Source organism: Globicephala melas, chromosome 3 (genome assembly GCF_963455315.2).
Source record: "Globicephala melas chromosome 3, mGloMel1.2, whole genome shotgun sequence".
Taxonomy (NCBI): Eukaryota; Metazoa; Chordata; class Mammalia; order Artiodactyla; family Delphinidae; genus Globicephala; species Globicephala melas.
This window is the reverse complement of record NC_083316.1, coordinates 39638055-39654759: the sequence shown is the minus strand read 5'-3', so window position 1 is coordinate 39654759 and position 16705 is coordinate 39638055. Positions and strand designations below refer to the sequence as shown.

The window sequence follows — 16705 nt, the reverse complement described above, 5'->3', positions numbered from 1 at the left end:
TTAAATAGCATAATATTCATTTGCTTAGTTTAGGACCCCTGAAGTGAAAATGCTTTGAGAAAACTGGCTCAGTGTCAAAATAATAAACATGTCAAGGAATGGAAATCTCCTTAAAAGCAAAATGAAGATGGGAATGGAAATGTCACGTTTGGGCTGTACAGGTTCTCAAATCAATGATCTCAAATGCATTTTCATTATCTGAATTTACTTGCTATATTTGTTTTTAAGAAATTTTTATGGTTGCTATAATACTCATGGCACAGCAACTTGAATTGGTTTGCATTTTTCTCTAAAGGGAGATCTCTGAAGTAATGTTGTGCATAGCCAAAGTAAGACAGAGGTCCTGGATACTGAAAGGCTATGGAACTCTACATTTGTGTGTAGGAATACAAGATCAAAATGTAGCCTGAGCCAGAAAGTTGTATAGTAGTAGATATCTTACTGTGGCATTTGAACAGTTTTTTTTAAAATTTTTCTTTTTTTATTGAATTATAGTTGATTTACAATGTTTCAGGTGTACAGCAAAGTAATTCAGTTATACATATATATATAGATATGTATTCTTTTTCAGATTGTTTTCCAGTCTAAGTTATTAGAAAGTGTCAAATATAATTCCTTGTGCTATACAGTAGGTCCTTTTTGTTTATCTATTTTATATATAGTAGTATGTATCTGTTAATTCCAAATTCCTAATTTGTCCTTCCCCCCTTCCCCTTTGGTAAGCATAAGTTTGTTTTCTATGTTTGTGAGTCTATTTCTGTTTTATAAATAAGTTCATTTGTATCATTTCTTTAGATTATACATATAAGTCATCATACGATATTTGTCTTTCTCTGACTTACTTCACTTAGTATGATAATATCTAGGTCCATCCATAGAAAATCCTAAAGGTGCCACCAGAAAACTGCTAGAGCTCATCAAGAAATTCAGTAAAGTTGCAGGATACAAAATTAATATACAGAAATCTGTTGCATTTCTATACACTAACAATGAAATATCAGAAAGAGAAATTAAGCAAATAATCCCTCCAGTATACCATGTTCTTGGATTGGAAGAATGAATATTGTAAAAATGACTATACTACCCAAGGCAACCTACAGTTTCAATGCAATCCCTATCAAATTACCAATGACACTTTTTACAGATCTAGAACAAAAATTTTTAAAATTTTTATGGAAACACAAAAGACCCCAAATAGCCAAAGCAATATTGAGAAAGAAAAACAGAGCTGGAGGAATCAGGCTCCCTGACTTCAGACTAAACTACAAAGCTAAAGTAATCAAGATAGTATGGTCCTGGCCCCAAAACAGACCCATAGATCAGTGGAACAGGACAGAAAGCCCAGAAATGAACCCACTCACTTATGGTTAATTAACCTTATGACAAAGCGGTTAAGAATATACAATGGAGAAATGAAAGTCTCTTCAATAAGTGGTGCTGGAAAAACTGGACAGCTACATGTAAAAGAATGAAATTAGAAATTCTCTAACATCATATATAAAAATAAACTCAAAATGGATTAAAGGCCTAAAGGTAAGACTGGGTACTATAAAACTCTTAGAGGAAAATGTAGGCAGGACATTCTTTGACATAAAACACAACAATATCTTTTTGGATCTGTCTCCTAGAGTAATGGGAACAAAAACAAAAATAAACAAATAGGACCTAGTCAAACTTATAAGCTTTTTCACAGCAAAGAAAACTGTAAACAAAATGGAAAGACAAGCTATGGAATGAGAGAAAATATTTGCAAACTATGCAACCAATAGGGGATTAATTTCCAATATATATAAACAGCTCCTACAGCTCAATATTAGAACAAAAACCAAAAAACTAAAGCAAACAAACAAAACCACAACCCAATCAAAAAATGGACAGAGGACCTAAATAGATATTTCTCTAAAGATGACATACAGATGGCCAACAGGCACATGAAAAGATGTTCAACAGTGTTCATTATTAGAGAAATGCAAATCAAAACCACAGTGAGGTGTCACCTCACACCAGTCAGAATGGCCATGATCAAAAAGTCTACAAATAATAAATTCTGGAGAGGGTGTGGAGAAAAGGGAACCCTCCTACACTGTTGGTGGGAATGTAAACTGGTGCAGCCACTATGGAGAACAGTATGGAGGTTCCTTAAAAAACTGAAAATAGAGTTACAATATGATCCAGGATTCCCACTCCTGGGCATATATGCAGAGAAAATGCTAACTCAGAAATATACCTGCACCCCAGTATTCACAGCAGCACTATTTACAATAGCCAAGACATGGAAGCAAACTAAATGTCTACTGACAGAGGAATGGATATATATATGTTATATATATAATATATATATTATACACACACACACACACACACACACACACAAATGGAATATTACTCAGCCATAAAAAAGAATGAAATAATGCCATCTGCAGCAATATGGATGGACCCAGTTATTTTTCTTAAATGAGTAGAAAGTATCAGTTATTACCTTCATGAGATGTTCTTCCAGATGCATTATATTGTAAGGCTAAATGACATTTCAGTGAAATACTAGCCTACGTAGCATATTGTTTTGAAGAGTGTCAAATTCTGTTACAGAGGTTTAGTAAAGAAAGTTATCTGATTTAAAGAAATGGATATTTCGATGATGAGCTTCACAGCATGGAGTATGGCAATGTACCAAAACCAGAAAGATCAGATGGCTTTGGTAATGAATATTTGTATTAAAATAATTTTCTATTGCTTACACTGATAAGAACTGAATAAACTTTGCATTCAGCCCACATGTATACCCAGCTCTATATCCACACCCATCCAGTTTGCTCTCATGAAAACACTCACATATGCACACAGATACATGTCACTCTGCTTGTTTTCAAAGAATCAAAACTCCAGTGCCATCAAGACACATCATAATCAAATTGTCAAAATCAAAGACTAAGCAGATTTTACAAGGAGCAAGAGAAAAGTGACTCACCAAGTACAAAGAACCACCATAAGTCTGTAAGTGGATTTCTCAGCAGAAACCTTACAGGCCAAAAGGAAGTGGGATGATATAATCAATGTGCTGAAAGAAAAAACTACCAGCCAAGGATACTATATCTGGCAAAATTATCCTTCAAAAGTGTAAGATAAATAAAAATATTCTCAGGTAAACAAAAGCTGAGGGAGTTTATCACCACTAGAGCTGACTTGCAAGAATTGCTAAAGGGAATCTTTCAAGTGAAATGAATAGATGCCAAACAGCAATATGAAACCATATGAAAATATAAAGCTTGCTGGCAAAGGTAAATACATAGACAAATACAGAATAATATAATACTGTAATGGTGATGCATAAATCACTTTTAATTCTTATTTAAAAGTTAAAAACAAAAGTATAAAAATAACTATAACTAAAATATGTTCATGGATATACAATATAAAGGGATGCAATTTGTGATATCAATAGTATAAAGTGGGGGAATGAAAAAGTGTAGAGTATTTGTGCGTGGTTGAAGTTAAGTTGTTGTCAGCTCTAAAGAGGTTATTATAACTATAAGATGCTTTATGTAAGTCTGATGGTAACTATAAAGAAAATAGAGAAGATATACAAAGAAAGTGAGAAAGAAATCAAAGCATGTCACTACAAAAAAATCAACAAAACATAATGGAAGACAGGAAGAGAGGAAAAGAGAGGGAAAAAAGCAGCAAGACAGACAGAAAACAATTAACAAAATGGCAATAGTAACTTCTTCCCTATCAATAATTACTTTAAATATAAATGGATTAAACTCCCTGTTATGTATGTGATTTTTTGATGTGATTCTTGTGAATATATATATGTGTGTATATATTCATATATATATATATATATATATGATACAATAGGAAAGGAGTTCTTTGAGGCATGGTGTTAGCTCCATCAAGCATGAACTAAAGCCTAGACTGGAGATTGACTTCATGCCTTATGAGGTTTCACTTTTTGTTATTGTTGTAACTTAGCCAAGATTGATCTGTGTGTGCTGATACAAATAAATGGAAAGATACCCAGTGTTCATAGATTGGAAGATTTAATATTGTTAAAATGTCCATACTATCTGTGTGGCTGAACCACACTGACTCCATTTTGTTGGCTCCATCTTAGGCCTGCAGTACTACCTGCTCCCCTTTCTGTGTGACTGAACTTTAGCCTACTCACACAGAATGCACCCTAGCCAGATAAATTCCCTGCCAACTTTTACCCTTGCCTTTGTCTGATATGAAAACTGGAAGTGTGCCGTTTGCTGATGCATAGATAGTGAATGGTCAGGAGACCCCCCATGGTGAAGAAAAATCCCCAGTTCCAGTCAGTGCAGATGTGCTTCTCACTTGGTAGTCAGATTCTATTTTTAGCTTTGTTCCCTTAAATCTCAATAGCATCCTTTAAATATATAGAAAAATTAATTCTAAAATTCATATGGAACCACAAAGGACCCCAAATGGCCAAAACAATCTTGAGAAAGAAGAGCAAAGCTGGAAGCCTCACACTTCCTGATTTCAAAACATATTATAAAGCTACAGTAATCAAAATAGCATGGCACTGGCATAAAAATGGACATATAGGTCAATAGAACAGAATAGAGGGTCCAGAAATAAACCCACACATATATGGTCAGACATGATCAGGGACAAGTGTTCCTAGACTACATAATGGGCAAAAGATAGTCTCTTCAAAAAATGGTGAAGGGAAACTAGATATCCACACACAAAAGAAAGAAATTGGATCTTTATTTTATGTCATACACAAAAATAAAGTCAAAATAGATTAAAAACATAAACATAAGACCTGAAACTATAAAACTCTTAAAATAAATCATAGGGGAAAACTTTCACAATGTTGGTCTTGGCAATGATTTCTTGGCTATAACACCAAAAGCACAGGCGATAAAGCAAATAGACAAATGAAGTATACCACAAACTAAAAAGCTTGATGCACAGGAAAGGAAACAATCAGTACAATGAAAAGCCACCTACAGAATGTGAGATATTGTTAAACCATATACCTGATAAGGGGTTAATATCCAAAATATATTTGGTACTCTTACACCTCAATAGTAAAAAATAGACAAATAACCCTGCTGAAAATGGGCAAAGAACTTGAATAGAAATTCCTCTAAAGAAGACATACAAATGGCCAAGAGGCATATGAAAAGATTTCAACATCACTAATGTCAAGGAAATGCAAATCTAAATCACAGTGAGGTATCACCTCACTCCTGTTAAGATGCTTATTATCAAAAAATGAGAAAATAACAAGTGTTGTCAAGAATGTGGAGAAATTGAAACTCTTGTGCACTGTTAGTGGGAATATAAAATGGTGTAGCTGCTATGGAAAACACTATGGAGGTTCCTGAAAAAATTAAAAATAGAATTATTGTATTATCTAGAAATCTTGCTTCTGAATATTTGCCCAAAATAATTAAAATCAGCATCTCAGAGATACAGTTACATTTCCAAATTCATTGTAGCAATTTTAGCAATAGCCAAGAGGTGGAAAGAGTGTAAATGTCCATGGATAAATGAAAAAGGAAAATGTGAGATATATGTACATATATATATATATGTATGCACACATATATATATTAGAATATTATTCAGCCTTAAAAAGATATCCTGCCATTTGCAACAACATGTCTGAACCTTGAATATGTTATGCTATGTGGAATAAGCTAATGACTAAAGGACAGATTTTACATGATTCCACCTTTATGAGGTATCTAAAGTAGTCAAACCTGTAGGAAAAAAAGTTGAATGATGGTTGCCAGGGGCTGGGGAAAGGAAGAAATGGGGAGTTGCTGTCAAGAGATCAGTCATACTAAATAAAAAAGTTCTAGAAGTCTGTTGTTCAACATTGTGTTTATAGTTAAAAATAGTGTACTGTACATTTAAAAATTATTAAGAGGGTAGATCTCATGTTATGGATTTTTTACCACAATAAAATAAAAATAAGGAGGAAAGCCATAAATATGGAAGACAGAAAAATAGTGGGCTATTGGGTCTATGTGGGCAGGGGTTCTGCCATCTTGTTCACTGATGTACTCCCAAGGCTTTGAGTAGAAGTATCACAGTTGTTTAACTCAAAAAATGTATTGACTGAAGGAAATTTAAGATCTGCATTGTTCCTAGGGGGAAAAAGGAAGAAAGGACAACCAAAACCCAAAGCATTTGCAAAAAACTTACCCAGAACTGGAAAAATAACATGCTCAAAATATTCTTGAGAAATACAATGAAACCTTAAAAATTAAAAATGTACTGACAACATTTGAATTAGCATGGTGAAAGAGAGTGAGAAAATGGAGAAACGCTCCTAGTTCTAGTAAGATAAAACGCTGACATATCTTTACATATATTCTTTTTAGGTGTTAGAATGTTGATGCTGAATAAAATATATTAAAACTATGATAAATGTAATAAAAATATAAATCATAAAATATAATAAATGTTAATGCAAATCTTTTGGCAAAGGGGAAAAAAATGAGAAAACGCATGGAAAGACCTCAAACTAACACTGATTTCCCTTAATGTGTAGAAGGTTATTATCCCCCATTTGTCTACAACTTCATGTTTTAAAGACTAAATGAATAAGGAACAAGGCTTTAACCATTGGGTGAAGTAAGGAGTTTAAATTGAGACCCCCCCCATTTAAACTTGGGCCTTGGAAATTGTGATCCTAAGAGACATGATAACAATTCTGTTCTCTGGCATAGTGGATTTGAGAAATTAAAACTCTTGACCTGTGCTCTCCATAGGTTTAGGATTTAGATTTATACTTCTCACTTAGTTCAACACCCCAGATAAAAAATTAACAACAACAAAAAATGGATCCTTAACTGATGATGCCTCTCAGGTGCTTGGCAGAAACAAATGCAAAACCATTCTGGAAGGAACTCATACATATTTCTTAAAAATATATACATTAAAAGAAAAACTTCCTTAAAGGTGAGCTCACAAACATACATAAATATATAAATACATACATGAAAGTATATAAACAATATGCTAGCAACAGATTCCAAAAGTTCTGAGAACTTGAGTCTCCATGACAACAATGTCCCATGACCTTATGTAGCATCTATATAATGACAAATCATAAATGTGTATCTCCAGCTTGACCTCTACTCTGAATGTTCATATATATGAGAATAATAATATATGAATAGTAATAGTATATCACTACACTTATAAATAAACAAATATATTATGAACTCAACATCTCCAATTGGATATCTAATGACCATCTCAAACTTAGTATGCCCAAAATTATTAATTTCTTTAAACTGTTCTTTTCCCTGTCTTTACCATCCTTAATTTCTAATTTTCTTTCACATCCTTTGTCCAAATATTTGTACATCTTCTAAGTCAACCTTTAAAATGCATTCTAAGTTTGATAACCTTTTACCACTTTCTCCAAGCTTACCCTAGACCAAGCCATTGTTAGCTCCTTGTACTCCTGCAGTAACCTTCTAAGTGGCTTCTTGTCTTCTACTCTTATCTGTCTTTCAGTTTGTTCTTTACATACAAACCATTCATTCAACAAGTATTTATTGAACATCTACTATGACCCAAGTACTCTTCTAGGTTCTTAACATACATTAGTGAATGAAAGGGACACATTTTCTATGCTTGCAGTGTACATATTTGGCGAGAATTTTTTTTTTTTAAGTCAGATCATGTCATTCTTCTCAAAATACTCTGATAGTTCCTATCTCACTCAAGGCAAAATCTAGACTCCTTATAGGCATGAGGTCTTAAACAGTCTAAACCCCTTTGGAAAATTCCTGATCTCACTCATCTCCTACTGTTTCCCCTTACAATTCAATTTCATCTACACTGTTTTTGTTTTTAATCTTCCTCTTGTATGTGAACCATGCTTCTCCCTGAGAACATTTATGCTTCTGTTCTCTCTGTGAAGAATACTATTCCTTTTGTTCCTTCACACCATTCAAGTCTGATCCAATTTCACCACTCTCAGTGCTCGCATGATAACCATTTTAAATTGCACTCATATCTATCTCTTGATCCTGATTTATTTTTCTTTAGATAATTCATAATGTACTAATATTTTATATATTTACTTGTCACACCTCCCTACGCCTGCAGTTTACAAACTGCACCAAGAAGTACTGGGCCACCACAGTGAACTCACAGGGGCACTGCCGGATATTGTAAATATGTGAGGGCAACATCATTATACTTAGTATGTTTCAGAAGCCACATAAACTGCTAATTTGAGGAATATTCGTTTTAATGTTAGATCAATTACATTCTTTTGGGGTGCCATATTTTACAAAACTGGGTTTTTGTTGGGGTGACAGTGATAAAAATGCAAGTACCATGAAAAAAATCAATATGAACTAATAAATGAGGATGGTGGGTTCTAATGTAATTCCAAAGTCTGGGCAGTGCCCAACAGCTGCACACTTCCCATTACTAATTCATTGTGGTCATTAAAGAATAGGATAAAATATTTTTTCAACTTACGTGTATTCTTGTTTTAAGTGATGTATTAGGACATAAATACATTGTTTAGACCTAGATACTTTCTTTTGTTTTTAATTTATTTGGCTGTGTTGGGTCTTGGTTGCTGCGCGCAGGCTTTCTCTAGTTGCGTCGAGCGGGGGCTACTCTTCGTTGCGGTGCTCAGGCTTCTCACTGCGGTGGCTTCTCTCCCTGTGGAGCATGGGCTCTAGGTGCGCAGGCTTCAGTAGGTGTGGCACGTGGGCTCAGTAGTTGTGGCTCGTGGGCTCTAGAGCGCAGGCTCAGTGGTTGTGGCACACAGGCTTCGTTGCTCTGCGGCACGTGGGATCTTCCCATACCAGGGATCGAATCCGTGTCCCCTGCATCGGCAGGCAGATTCTCAAACACTGCGCCACCAGGGAAGTCCCTAGACCTAAATATTTAATAAATGGAACTGTTAGGTATTTCTTTTGGCCTAGGGCTGCTGCAAAAAATTACTGAGAAACTAAGGGTGCTGTGAACCAAGACAGTTCGGGAACATGAGCCCTAAACTATTAGGTTCACGCAGGCAGAGGCTTTGTCTCTTTTGGCTTTTTCCTCAGTACCTAAAAGAGAATTGACATATAGCAGTACTATAGCATTACTCAGAGGTAGCTTTGAAAGACAGTAGTAAAAAGAAGTCTTCCTAGGGAGAAGGATTTTAGATATTTCTGGTGGTTCACTTTATGTGAAAGAGATGGCCTGAGACTTGGATTGATACTGACTTACAGTGGCTAATAGTTTAGGTGGTTGATAAGATAAAACTGGAAAAGTGATAATTAAGAAATCCAGGTGAGAGGTATGTGGTTGGACCTCTCATAAGTGGAACAGGGTGTGAAGATAATACCTCACAGAATGCCCACCAGAGGCCATTCATTAAAAGGAGACTCTCATTAAACAGATAGACAAGATGACCTATCCTGAAGATATCAGTTTGTTTCTTTCCCTAGACAACCTTGATCAAAAGGCTTATGTACAAAGGCCTATGGACACAGGGATTGAAGCTATACATTGGCTCAGCAACATGAACTTCTTTTCACCAAGATTGTTCTGGCTTCTTTCCCAGTTGAGTTTTCAACTTGCCAACATCAGAGGACATTCCTGATCCCCTAACAGGGCACCATCCACCACTGGCAGGTAAATTACGTTGTCCCCTTGTCCCATGGATGGGAGCAGAGATTGACACATTTTATGCAAATTAGGTTTCTTCCCTTTGGGTGGTGCTTCTGTCAAAACAACCATTCAAGAACATTAAGAATGCCTTACCTATCACCGTGATAAAATTCCATACAGCATCACTTCTAATCAGATGATTCATTTTATGCAAAAGAATTTCAACAGTGGGCTCTCCCATAAAATTATCTAGAAGCTTTATGAGGTTCAGCGGAACCTGGCTTTCATCACCTGTAGCAACAGCTTTGATAGGATGAATAAGTAGCCTGCTGAAGACTTAGTTGTGGTGCCAGCTGGGAGAAAACATGGGGCATTTTCCTACTGGATATGCCATATGCTATAATCTTGTGGTCGATAACTGCTGGGACCATCGCATACCCAGAATTTGTTATTCTAAGGACAAAAGGGTAAAAGATAGAAGTGATCCCTTCATTATTCCACTAAATTACACACTGGAAAACATTTTGCTTATCTTCTCTGCTACCTTGGACTTTGTGTGTTTGGAAGTCCTACTTACTACTCTGGAGAGGAATCCTATCTGAGAACACGGTCATAGGTCAGATGAATTGGAAGTTGAGGGCTTTCCTGGGCTGTTTTGGGTATGTTGTTTAAACAAAAGGCTGAGAGAGGGGGATCACGTAAAGTCAGGGAGAGTGATCCTAATTATCAATGGGGATATTGACTTTCAGCTATACAATCGAGGCAAGGAGGAACAAGAGCCCAGGGGATTTACTTAGGTACCCCTTAGCACTCTCGTGCCTAATATTCCTATCAGTGGAAAGCTATAGCAACTCCATAAAGATAAGATCACCAAGGACTCAGATCCTAGGAAAATGTGTCCCTTCCCAGTAGGGAAGGGATACTATCCAGTTTAGATGATGGATGACTAAAGCTAAGGGGAGCATGGAATATGTGATGGGAAACAAAAACTGAAATTATCAATTTGGGTCTCATGGTCAGTTATAGAAGGAGGATTATAGCAGTGATTTTTTTCCTTCCTTCCTTCCTTCCTTCCTCCCTCTTTCTTTCCTTTTTTTTTTTTCCCTCTTTTTTCATTTTTTCTGTTATTTTGCTATTTATTTTTTCCTTTTCTTCTTATTTGCTCATGACCTTTAGAAAAGAATACAATAAATTGTGAACTGAAATTACACAGCCATGATCTGAAAACAGAAAAAGAATACATTTTACAAGGCAAAATGTGTGGATTTTACATGATATTTTCAATTTTCCCCTTCATATCTCTACCATTTAACTCCTTGCTTATTTCTTTGGGAGACAAAACTGTATGGACTTCATTATAGGATTCCCTTGCCTTTGGCTTCTGGTTGGGTTAGGCTTATGTGGGGTACCAGCAGGAGATTGCAGGGCAGGTGATGAGTGAGGTCCTGTCTCCTTCTTTGTCTGCACTGGCAGTTAACTCCAACCCTCTATTTTAAGGCTGCATCTGCCGTGAGTTGTCCTTCCCTGTTTTACAACTACTCTCTAAGTTCCAGTAAACGCTCCTTCTACTTGTTCTTCAGATCTTGTGCTAGGAACTGCACCAGTCCTTGTTAGTTTAATTTTTTTCCTACCCACCCATTTATAAATGGTTCTTTTTTTTTTTTGCTGTACGTGGGCTTCTCACTGTTGTGGCCTCTCCCGTTGCAGAGCACAGGCTCCGGACGCGCAGGCTCAGCGGCCATGGCTCACGGGCCCAGCCGCTCCGCAGCATGTGGGATCTTCCCGGACCAGGGCACGAACCCGCGTCCCCTGCATTGGCAGGCGGACTCTCAACCACTGCGCCACCAGGGAAGCCCCTATAAATGGTTCTTTTATTAAATTCTTAAATGTGCTATTTAAATGTGCTATATCTTACATGCCAGGACCCCAACTGATAAAAATAAATAAACTTAAGCAATAGTCTTTGTGGATATACACTGAGGTCTGTTTAGAAAACTTTGGGTGTTGTGGGTAGACAGTCCTACTCCAGAGCCTCTCTTAACTACTCTATATCATCTTCAGGAAGTTTGAAAACACTTTTTTGAGGTCTTTGCCTTCATTCTTTAACTCAGACTAAAGTTTGGTTACATTGTCTCATCCTTTCCTTCTATCTGCAAACAATTTCTCTGTTGTCTGCTGTCTTACTCAAGATGATACGGTGAAACTGTACCCCACCTTACAAGGTCAGCAAGTGCCAATCCATTTATCTGTATAAAGCTTAGCCGAAACATAAAATGATTAACAACTTATTACAGATGTTTATATTTGAATCTTGTATTATACATATTATTTAGGCATCCACAGTGTACTGATTATTGTATTTCAGCTAAACCAACAGCCAAAAATAATTATCTCCTGGAGAATAATCAATAATCTCACTTCTCATCTATCTGCTAATGAACCTATATACTTTCCAATTAGATTTCCAATTAGTACTCCATTCTACACAGCAAAATAATTACCTTTTCTCTGACTTGTTCCATATTCTCAATGGAAAAAAATCCCTTTCATGTTCTCTTTATCCAAAATCTGAGTTTGAAACAAACTTTAAGCTCAAACAAATGGTACGGTGGTTATTGGCAAGAAAAGAAAGAATGGCACAATGGTGTGCAGCAATAATGAAACACAAAATACTCAAAAGCATTTCAAGCAGGTGGTGCCACCTGTACCCATCTAATTCCTATCCTGACAGTCTGCCACCCACTTGTTAAAAGGATGGAGAACTTGATACTGGTTCAGTTTTGGTGGGGAAAGGGGCCTGTGGCTCTAGCTCGAGTACTAAGTCAGATATGGAGGAGGGGATTATTACTATTAGTGCCAGTGGATAATTTTCTTTCTGTGAAACAACTGTGGGGATCCCCCCAGCAAATCGAGCTTTGATATTAGCAAGATATCAAATGTGAGGCTGGACACCTGTGGGCCAGGAATTCCCAGCTGTACTTGTTGTCCTGCCGTTCCAGCTGGCTGGCATTTCCTGACAAAGAGTATAGAAGAGGGTCTGGATGAGGGGCGAGTTAATCCATTAGAGAAGCTCAGCCTGCTCTGAAATCAAGAAATATATTAGGAGATCATTTTAAGGGGTGTCCTCTTTGGGGAACCCATAGAAGAAGAATGAACCCAAATAAAGGAGTATCTTTTAAGAAATTCCTAGGGTGTTCTTTGTTTCAATACCATTATGGTAGGGATGCTATGTGATCGGCTCTGGAAAGAAATAATGTGAAGCATGTTGAATGAATAAACACATGACTAACTGAATCAATCAATGAGTGTTATAGTTTGTTTTTTTTTTTCCCACGTTCAAACATCATAATCAGGCTATACATGCAGAGTTCACTTTGGCATCTTTTTACTGAAGATGCTGTTGTTAAAGATGTTATTATGTCTGCCTTGTGTTGGGATATAAAATTCATCACAACTATTTCTGGCTCTGTTTGTGTTTGGTCATAGATGAATCACTTTACAATAAGCCTTAGATTCCCCACCATCTAATACGTCTGCACATCATTGCAAAGAAATTGGACTAATATTGTAAGAAAACATAGTGGTAACTTTCCCAGGCATAGGAAAATCCGAGCTTCTCTGATAGATAATCCTAATCTGAGCATTTCTTTTTTAAAGAAGTAAGACCATATGCCTTTGTCAATAGATATTATTCCTCAGCAAATGATAATTTGCTTCAAGTTACTTTATGTTGATTTTCTTCAAGTTGTACTTCTTGAGTAAAATCACCAAGATAGGCCATGTCCTAGCATAACCCTATGATCTCTGGCCATTGTTTTCTTTTGGTCAATGACAGCAGAGGAAGAGAGTCATAATGGTGGTGATGTCTTTAGATTCAAACTCAGCCCTTAATTTATCCATTTCCCAAACATACGGTCACTGATGGACAAGAGTATTTACATCATCTTCTCCATCTACCTGGATGTTGCATCTGAAATCCCTTCTGGTTTGTGTGGCCATAATTATCTAACAATAGCAGGTAATCTATGGAATTATCCCATCTCCCGTAATAGGGAGAAGTAACAGGCAAAGGATGTCTCTTGGAGAAACTAAAGTAGCTAGCATTATAACAGCAATTATTGAGAGCTAACATGAGTTATCCAGGTTTGAAGTAGTTAAAATTGTCTTTTATAAGGTAATGTGTTCTTCCGCTATTAAGTCATTTTGTTATTACCTGTATTCCAATCTTAGAGAAGGAAGAGCCTGACAGCCCTGGTGGTGTGAGGTCCAAAGTAGGATCCTGTTACTAAATTCCTTTTAGAAGCCTAGAATTTCTTCAAGAAAATGAATGTCTTATGCTGCTATATCTTAATGGATCAAAGGGGCCTGTAATTTGTGCAAAACATCTATGTACATGGCAACATATCAGAGTTCCATGTTAAAAATTTTTTTTTCTAGTAGGGATATAAAGGAACTAAAAACCTAAGAAAAATAACAATGGAAACTTTATATTCATTTTCTAGGCAACCTATTCAGATTGTCGTGTGAAACAGCATTCAGCACCATACTTAAATCTCACACCAAGCAGAGTAACTAATCTCAGTACAGTGGTGACAGGTGCAAGCCTTATGGCTTTTTACTGTAGGTTCACTGGGAGAAGGCACCTAATAATGCTGCCCAGGTTCATACTGATTCAGAGAATCTGCTTTCTTACATCTTTAAGTCACAGATTTTCTAATTTTTTAGAATGATGTTTATTTCTATTAGTAATCATTCAGCTTGGTAAAAATATTTCCACTTTTCTTTTTTTCCTGCTCACCCTGTTGTAAAGAATTTTTGTTGTTGTTTTTGTTTCCTTTTACTGCTAAAGGAATAAGACTGGTTTAGAGGAATGTGTGAAATGGTTATGTGCAAACCACTCTGAATTCGAATGTATTTAACATTTCTCCCAAAGAGCAATACTACCTAAAGCAAATGTTTATTTAACATTATGCATAGAAAAGATCAGGTGTGCACTACGACATATGCAAACAGATCCAATTATGTGTATTATATTTGCAAATGGCCATGATGCCATCATTTATTTCTCATATCATTCCTGCTATAGTGGTTCATTTGTATTTTTAAAGACATGAAAATTGTAGGTTGAGGCTCTTCTTTTGGCCAGGTACAGATTTAGTCTCGTTTACTGGCTCTTTTAAATCATAAGATACCTTTGTAATTTTGAAGAAGAGGAAATATCATTCATAAACTCCTTTTATTTCACAATCCAAACAAATGATAGTGACCATCACCCGACCCATGCCAACACACACACACACACACAGAACATTATAATTTAACAGGAATTCACATTATTTCATAGTTAATGAATATTTTCACATTTGTTTACTTATGGAGTCACAGGGGTTGGGTGGAGGGGCTTAGGGAGGAAGAGGGTGTACTTGACTTATTATGACTGCTGTCCCCTCGTCCATCCTAAATTATTCTCCTACTGGAATCTCACCCTTAATTTTACCTATCAACAAAGATTCTAAATAACCTATACTCATACATCCTTGATGGTCTGAAGAAAGCTCACCAAATCACTAACATAGATACTCTTATAATGCTGCCAATTAATGAGTGAAGAAACTGAGGCATAAAGAGGTTAGGGGACATTCTTTAGGACCAGGGTTGGCTTTGTGGGCATGAGACCTGCTGTTGTATAGGGCCTCATGCTCAGAAGGGTTCTGTACTTGAATTAGTGCTCAATTGTTACCTACTTAATAATTTTTGAAAAAGGGTTTATGTGTTTTAACTTTGCACTGGGCCCCAAATATTATATAGCTTATCCTGTATGGATACATGACCAGTTAAGTGTAAATTGGATTCACTACTCTTACAACAATATGATTTGAACTCAAACTCTTAAAATTTAATGTCTATTGTTCATTGTTATCCTTGCAGCAGTTAGTATGAGCTGCATGGAATAGAAAACACAATTAGGACTCTGTATCAAGGCAGGATGACTGAATGGCTTGATCTAATCTGGACTTAGCTTTAGGAACTGCTTATGGACCAGCTTTTGCCAAGGCATGTGGACATGTAAGAGTAAATTAAATTGCTGAGCAAAATTAGAACTTGTGAAGAAAGGAGGAAAGAGACTCTATATTAACAAACAACAGTATTTATCTCAACTCTGAATTTTTTACTTAGTAGGTTATTAGTGCTTTTAATTGCTGTAATTATTGCAATAAATTATTTAGAGAAATGTTTTTCCAAGAGTAGAGTCTGTAGATTAATTTCACAAGTCTGCTATGGAATGAAATAATAATTTAGTATATTTTTCATAACACTAAATTTATTTAATTTCGAATCTACTCTTTTCTCAATATATGTCCAAATTTTAGTGTCACAACATTTTTCCTTTATAGAAATAACAATAGATAACAGATAATTTTACTTGGCAAAATTAAGTTTTGTAATAATGTAGCAATTCTTTTATTATGATTATTATCATTGGAGTTTTTTGTTACTTTTACTGTTTATTGAAATCTTTGAAATTTAATTAGAAAAAATTTTTAAATTTAAAGTAATAAATATTTCTGAGACAAAATTTGGGCCTAAAATGTGATAATTAAGTGAATAATAATAATAAAAATAGCTAAAGTTTCTTGAATTCTTGAATGCTTCCTCTTTGCCTGGCATTATTCTAAGTTTTTATATGGCATGGAACTCTGGACAGTGGTATATTTCTGATCAAATGCTTGAGTAGGTGATATATTGATAATAGATTCTATTTAAAGGTAGTGAAGCCAACGCTAGCAGAGAGGGATAAGTGCATGGTTAAGAACGTAATCTCTCTGGATTCAAATTGTGCCACCACCACTTACTACCTGTGTGAACATTGGCAATTAATAAAAATTCTCAGTGCTTGAGCTTTTTCATAAATTTAAATAATATTAATAACCTCCCTAGTACCGTTATGTGAAGATTAACTGATTTAGTAAATATAAAGCACTTTGAAGGAAGTCAGTCATATATTGTAAACTTTATAAATGTGTTAACTACTACACAAGTCAGGGTTCAATCAGGGAAACAAATACTACCCTGCATGTTTCAA

At 35.8% G+C, this 16705-nt stretch overlaps 1 long non-coding RNA gene across 2 annotated transcripts in view; it reads left to right on the top strand.

The window, feature by feature from the left end:
* The window catches only part of LOC115866469 (uncharacterized), a 1106684-nt gene that overhangs the window by 367794 nt on the left and 722185 nt on the right, over positions 1 to 16705 (top strand). The gene's annotated exons all lie outside the window — the stretch shown is intronic.